The 6809-nt window shown below is 36.6% G+C and overlaps 1 protein-coding gene across 2 annotated transcripts in view; it reads right to left on the bottom strand.

Moving 5' to 3' along the window:
• Positions 1-3083, bottom strand: part of LOC107659120 (zinc finger protein 143-like) — a 13949-nt gene extending 10866 nt beyond the window's left edge. Inside the window, exon 1 of one of the 2 annotated variants that reach the window (XM_016447945.1) lies at positions 2937-3083. The gene's annotated coding sequence lies outside the window, so the exon portion shown is untranslated. Of the gene's footprint in view, positions 1-2615; positions 2810-2936 lie in introns of those variants that run through there. The other variant, XM_016447946.1, reaches the window with a different exon arrangement.
• Between the last annotated feature and the right edge of the window lie 3726 nt (positions 3084-6809).

Genomic DNA, 6809 nt, shown 5'->3' with positions numbered 1-6809 from the left:
CTGAAGTAGTTTAAGTCTTTGGTTCTTTTAATTGTGATGATTTTGGCTCACATTTAACAATGGTACACTTTCCGTTGGGGTTCATAAAGCAGATTGCACTGAACGCTGGCAGCTGCTAAATGTCATTCTACAAAACAGTGTCATTTGTATCTCTCTTTTTTAATTCCGCTCAGTTGTAATGTCAACCTTAAAGGTCGGCGTATGATGTCGGCGTTGCGCATGTGCAGCTCAGAAGTGACGACCGCGGAAGCACAGGGGAGAGATCAAAACAAAACACCGGTCACTTATTAGAAGTACAAAACGAGGATTTGTAAAGAAGAATGTCGGAGGATTTCGATATAAGCCAAGAGAAGACTTGTTTTCCTTTTCTAAAGCAAGGAAACTTTGCTTCTTTTGATCCTGTAAACAAACGTTGGTTTTCATGAGACGCACCGGCGCATGCGCAGCGCTGAACTCATACGTCATCTGAAAGAAGAAAGTCATATACACCTAGGATGACTTGAGGGTGCGTAATTTATGGGCTAATTTTCATTTTTGGGTGAACTAACCCTTTAATGGAAACCCATTATTAAAATTGTATTAATTTACCTTAAGTCACAGCAAACTTCATCTATCTGATTGAATGTTACAAGGATTTACAATATAAATTTAAAATATATTATAATAAATCTAATATTACAAACGTCAACATGGGAATAAAACACATTTCTCCTTCCTATCTGGCCCATCATGCTATTTCAAAGCTCTGTAGTTTTAATTTTTTACATATAATGCAAAGCGATAAAATGATGAGAGAGAGAGAGATATACAGATCAACGACCTAAAAAATATCCTCAAATGCCTAATGATACAGTGGGTACGGAAAGTATTCAGACCCCCTTAAATTGGATCCCCAAATCCAGGTGTGAAAAACTTGTTGCATCTTTCCCAAAAAGACTCATGGCTGTATTAGATCAAAAGGGTGCTTCTACTAAATACTGAGCAAAGGGTCTGAATACTTAGGACCATGTGATATTTCAGTTTTTCTTTTTTAATAAATCTGCAAAAATGTCAACGATTCTGTGTTTTTCTGTCAATATGGGGTGCTGTGTGTACATTGAGGAAAAAAAATTAACTTAAATGATTTTAGCAAATGGCTGCAATATAACAAAGAGTGAAAAATTTAAGGGGGTCTGAATACTTTCCGTACCCACTGTATTTCTAAAAAATAATGGATAGATAATCAAGTAAACCTAAATTACTACATTCCACTAAATGTTCATCTTGAAATATTAATAATACAAAAGTTGTTCTTACGTTCACTTTATTGAATATCTAGATTTCACAGCAAAAAGACACATGAACCACGACCTGAAGTTGTTGGACAGTTTTAGAATGATACTCAAAGGCCTTTTTCTTACTAAAAAAAAAAGTATGAATGATCAATCAAACAACAGAAAGCAAGTAGAAGATTTGTACAACTGGTTTTTCAGCACGTTTTTAGAAATTTGTGTATCAAATATGATCTTCTCCTTTTGGAGAAGATTCCAATCTGAAGTGGCAGCATATTTAAAGGAACTTTTACCAAGCTCAGTTCTGACAAGAGACACACAAAGATTATAATTTGATTGAGAATGTAATGAGTAATTGCCTGACGAAGTCCTTTGAATAAAACAACAGAGATAAAATGGCAAATAACCCAGTATGACTTTATATATCAACAGATACCAATGCTGCATTTTTCTCTGAATACTCAAAGAAGGCCATGCAACTCTTCTGTATAGTTCACAAATTGTATATATATAATTCACAAAAAATTAGTTGAAAATTTACAATCAGTTATAAATCTCAGCGCACCATGGTACAAAGCATCCGAGGAGGCGAGAAGGTAAGAGGGGCCATGCTGATAAACTACATCCCCATAATCGAGAACCGGTAGAAAAGTAGCGGACACTCATTTCTTTCTCACATTGAATGAAAAACACGACTTATTTCTAAAGTAAAAAACGTTTTCTTTAATTTTTTCGTCAAATACTTAATATGTGAACCAAAATGTAGCGTGTTATCGATAATAATACCCAAGTATTTGTACTCTGACCCTGAAGTAATTTGGCTCCCCTGAGAAGTCCGAAGAAGCTTAAGAATTTGAAAATAACATACAATTTGTTTTTTCAACATTTAAAACCAGCTTCAAAGCACAGAATCTTTTTTGGCTAATATCTAAAACAGACTGTAAAGAAGCCACTGTTGCTTAGAAGGGGCTGAGCAATAAAGGATAGTATCATCTGCATAAAAATGGAACATATATATATATGCTAAATAATAACGGCCCCAACACAGATCTTTGTGAGACTCCCTTAACAACCTCCAAGGGATCAGATTGAACACCTTCCATCTCTACACATTACACATTTAAATAAGCAAGGAACCATAAAATAGCATTTTCTGATAGTCCTACCCATCTAAGCCTATTTAATAATATGTCATGGTCCACAGCTGTTATGGGCTTTATAAGGATTCAGATTATTAAAATGATTACAAAATACACTAAATCAGACGTGAAGTTTTACTTCCTAATCTCAAGAGAGCTTTCGTCCTTCAAATTTGCAAACAAGAGTTTTACAGTTTCTAGTCACCTCAGGCTAGTGCTGCTCGTGTACGGAAGTGTTTCTTCACGATTCCTTTGTAACAAAATGAAAATGAGTGTTGTCAGGATCTTCACTACGCGTTTTTTAACGCATGAGACTATGGGATGTGAACTCAAGGCAGAGACACATGCTGTAAGCCTGACGCGACATCTAGAATCAGATGCTAACAAAATGCCGAGACAATTACAGCCGATCGCTTTTAGTACAGTGTGTTTAAACGTTAAACGTAAACACAATGTACGTACGTTACTGAAAACCGTCTAATCTATTACATTAATAAGAGATGTGTTCAATGTTTCAAACATTTACCTCTCTAAAGAGCCCGAATCTACCAGAAACAGCGCAACGGATCAAATTATATCTATAATATTTCCATACATGAAGGTCCCTAACATCGCCATAAAAAAGAAAAAAGAAAGAAAACACTGGTGTGTTTTGAATCGGTATTTTTCTTCTCTGGTTTTAATGTTAGATTTCCAGTGAAGAGGTCTATTCTTCCCCCTGCTGTTCAGGAGTAATAAACACTACCAATCAAACAGACTGGTTTCCATTGCAGTCGGACATTAAAGTTATTACTTATTAATTAAAAAAAAAAAACTAAAGCCTTTTGCTGACCATCGTGATTATTTTTTAATCTATCTGCAAACCTGAAGGAAAGCATTGGGTCACTGCCAGTGCTTTTATTCATTTTATAAATCAATTTATTATACAACATATTACACTCTTAAAAATGCTGGGTTAAATACAACCCAGTGCTGGGTAAAATAGGGGCAAACCCAGCAATTGGGTTGTTTTGACCCAGCGGTTGGGTTACTACCCAGAAGGTTGGGTTAAACATTTAACCCAACCGCTGGGTCAAAACAACCCAGTTGCTGGGTTTGTCCCTATTTTACCCAGCACTGGGTTGTTAACATTATCATTTTAATGGGCTAACATTTCAATTTTTTTTTTTTTTGCGGTTTACACTGAAAATGTTATATTTTATACAATAAGTCACAGATAGTTTTGCGACAGGTAGGATTCCGTTTAAGACACTTCTGCATTTCTTTGGTATTCGTAAACTCTGTCAATCTGTCGATTGACTATTCATTTTCATTAGTATCATTAAGTATCTCTTTTTAACAACATACCAATGTATGTACCAATGTACTAATGAAAAAATAAATCTAACTGTCTCTAAACATTCATGTACAAAATTTTGTAGAGAATATTTTATACGTTGCCTCTACACTCTTAAAAATGCTGGGTTAAATACAACCCAGTGCTGGGTAAAATAGGGACAAACCCAGCAATTGGGTTGTTTTGACCCAGCGGTTGGGTTACTACCCAGAAGGTTGGGTTAAACATTTAACCCAACCACTGGGTCAAAACAACCCAATTGCTGGGTTTGTCCCTATTTTACCCAGCACTGGGTTGTATTTAACCCAGCATTTTTTAGAGTGTAAGTGCTTGCAAGCTTCTGAAACCTCTCTACTGGAATCTTCTGCAGAAGCTTCCAGATCACTGATAATCTTTAGTTTTCATGTTACCACTGCTTTCTTCTAATCCCTCCAAATATTTTCAATGAGATTTATATCTGCAGACTGAACGCAGGCCAATCACTTTGAGATGATTGTCCTGCTGGAAAGTCCACTGATCATCAAGTTTCAGTCTCTGCACTGAAGGCATCACAGTCTTTCCCAAAATAGCCTGATACTTCAAATAATTCATGATGTCTTCATACAGTCAAGATTTTTCTCTGTTGCTCTGATCAAACATTTTATTCCCCTTGATGACATTGTGCTTTATTTTCAACACCCTCAAAGGTTTTCTGTATAACCTATTAAGTTTTTTTTATTATTGCAAATATAAACAAACTTCAACATTTAAATACAACTGTGGATGACAGCATAAATAATATAAATAACAGGAAGACAATAAAGAACATAAAATATGTAACAAAATATAAATAAATAAAAAATACCTTAAAACAAGAAACAAACTAGGTAATGCATCAAATTACACTCAACAGATCATTATACAGTTTCACAAGTTTGACACTTTTTTTGTTGTTGACTTTTTTTAGTATCGTAATTAAGTAGTTAAAGTCACAAAGAAAATTATTTAAATTGGGTAATGTTGAGGAAAATTTGCATTTATGAATATAATATCTAGCCAATAAATAAGCACATTTCCTATATATTCTATGTTATGATTACAATAAGTTTCGGAAAGTTTTTTTTCGAGTATGGCCCTGTATGACGTCATGAAGGGCGGAATTCCTTGTATGGGCACTTCTCCCAGAAGAGCGTGCGCACACATCAAACAGAGCGCGAGCACGAGCAGCCCATCAACGCGCTTCATTTGGGTCACGGAAGCAAGCGGCAACCTTCCGGTCTCTCTCTGAAACCAACACGGAAATGACTTAAACTGCAATTCATCGACTGGCCGCTAGAGAATGGCTCCAAAAGGGAGTCAATCCCATAGACCCCCCATGTTAAAATGCTGGGTCAAAACAACCCAATTGCTGGGTTTGTCCCTATTTTACCCAGCACTGGGTTGTATTTAACCCAGCATTTTTTAGAGTGTAAGTGCTTGCAAGCTTCTGAAACCTCTCTACTGGAATCTTCTGCAGAAGCTTCCAGATCACTGATAATCTTTAGTTTTCATGTTACCACTGCTTTCTTCTAATCCCTCCAAATATTTTCAATGAGATTTATATCTGCAGACTGAACGCAGGCCAATCACTTTGAGATGATTGTCCTGCTGGAAAGTCCACTGATCATCAAGTTTCAGTCTCTGCACTGAAGGCATCACAGTCTTTCCCAAAATAGCCTGATACTTCAAATAATTCATGATGTCTTCATACAGTCAAGATTTTTCTCTGTTGCTCTGATCAAACATTTTATTCCCCTTGATGACATTGTGCTTTATTTTCAACACCCTCAAAGGTTTTCTGTATAACCTATTAAGTTTTTTTTATTATTGCAAATATAAACAAACTTCAACATTTAAATACAACTGTGGATGACAGCATAAATAATATAAATAACAGGAAGACAATAAAGAACATAAAATATGTAACAAAATATAAATAAATAAAAAATACCTTAAAACAAGAAACAAACTAGGTAATGCATCAAATTACACTCAACAGATCATTATACAGTTTCACAAGTTTGACACTTTTTTTGTTGTTGACTTTTTTTAGTATCGTAATTAAGTAGTTAAAGTCACAAAGAAAATTATTTAAATTGGGTAATGTTGAGGAAAATTTGCATTTATGAATATAATATCTAGCCAATAAATAAGCACATTTCCTATATATTCTATGTTATGATTACAATAAGTTTCGGAAAGTTTTTTTTCGAGTATGGCCCTGTATGACGTCATGAAGGGCGGAATTCCTTGTATGGGCACTTCTCCCAGAAGAGCGTGCGCACACATCAAACAGAGCGCGAGCACGAGCAGCCCATCAACGCGCTTCATTTGGGTCACGGAAGCAAGCGGCAACCTTCCGGTCTCTCTCTGAAACCAACACGGAAATGACTTAAACTGCAATTCATCGACTGGCCGCTAGAGAATGGCTCCAAAAGGGAGTCAATCCCATAGACCCCCCATGTTAAAATGCCCAATTTTACAGCAGAAAAAAATATGTTTACAGCCTGGTACACAAAGTGGTTTTGGTCTATATAGTTAATTTTGCCCTTCATGACAACTGTGAGGGGGGTGAATTTTTTTTATAAGTCATCCGCTTAAATTATATTAAGACTTAAAGTTCTGCATAATTAAGGGCGTGGCCACTTGAGTGACAGGTGGATTGCCACTAGGCGGGCTTGGTTTCAGCAACCAGCTCCACCCACGTCCTGCCTCCTTGCCCATTTTCGATTATCTGAGAGTGACGCATGGTGCGCGCTGCCAAGATGGCGACGGCCCGCTCCGCCCACTTTAGGCTTCAAAAATGCTCTTCAGAAACCTATGGGTGACATCACAGACACTACGTCCATGTTTTTTTACAGTCTATGCATGGAAGTCGTTGGCAGCGCTGCACAGGATTTGCTCGAGAAATATCTGATATATTGCCAAATATCTGGACCGGTCGGCCGACTCGACATCACGTGGTGTCAAGTGTTGTGACGAGCTACATCCAATAAGAGAGCAAGGCATGGGTTGTGATCACGAACTGGTTAAATCGAACGATTC

The sequence above is a fragment of the Sinocyclocheilus anshuiensis genome, unplaced genomic scaffold (assembly GCF_001515605.1).
Source record: "Sinocyclocheilus anshuiensis isolate Anshui unplaced genomic scaffold, SAMN03320099.WGS_v1.1 scaffold87, whole genome shotgun sequence".
NCBI classification, from domain to species: Eukaryota; Metazoa; Chordata; class Actinopteri; order Cypriniformes; family Cyprinidae; genus Sinocyclocheilus; species Sinocyclocheilus anshuiensis.
This window is presented reverse-complemented; position numbering and strand designations above follow the sequence as displayed.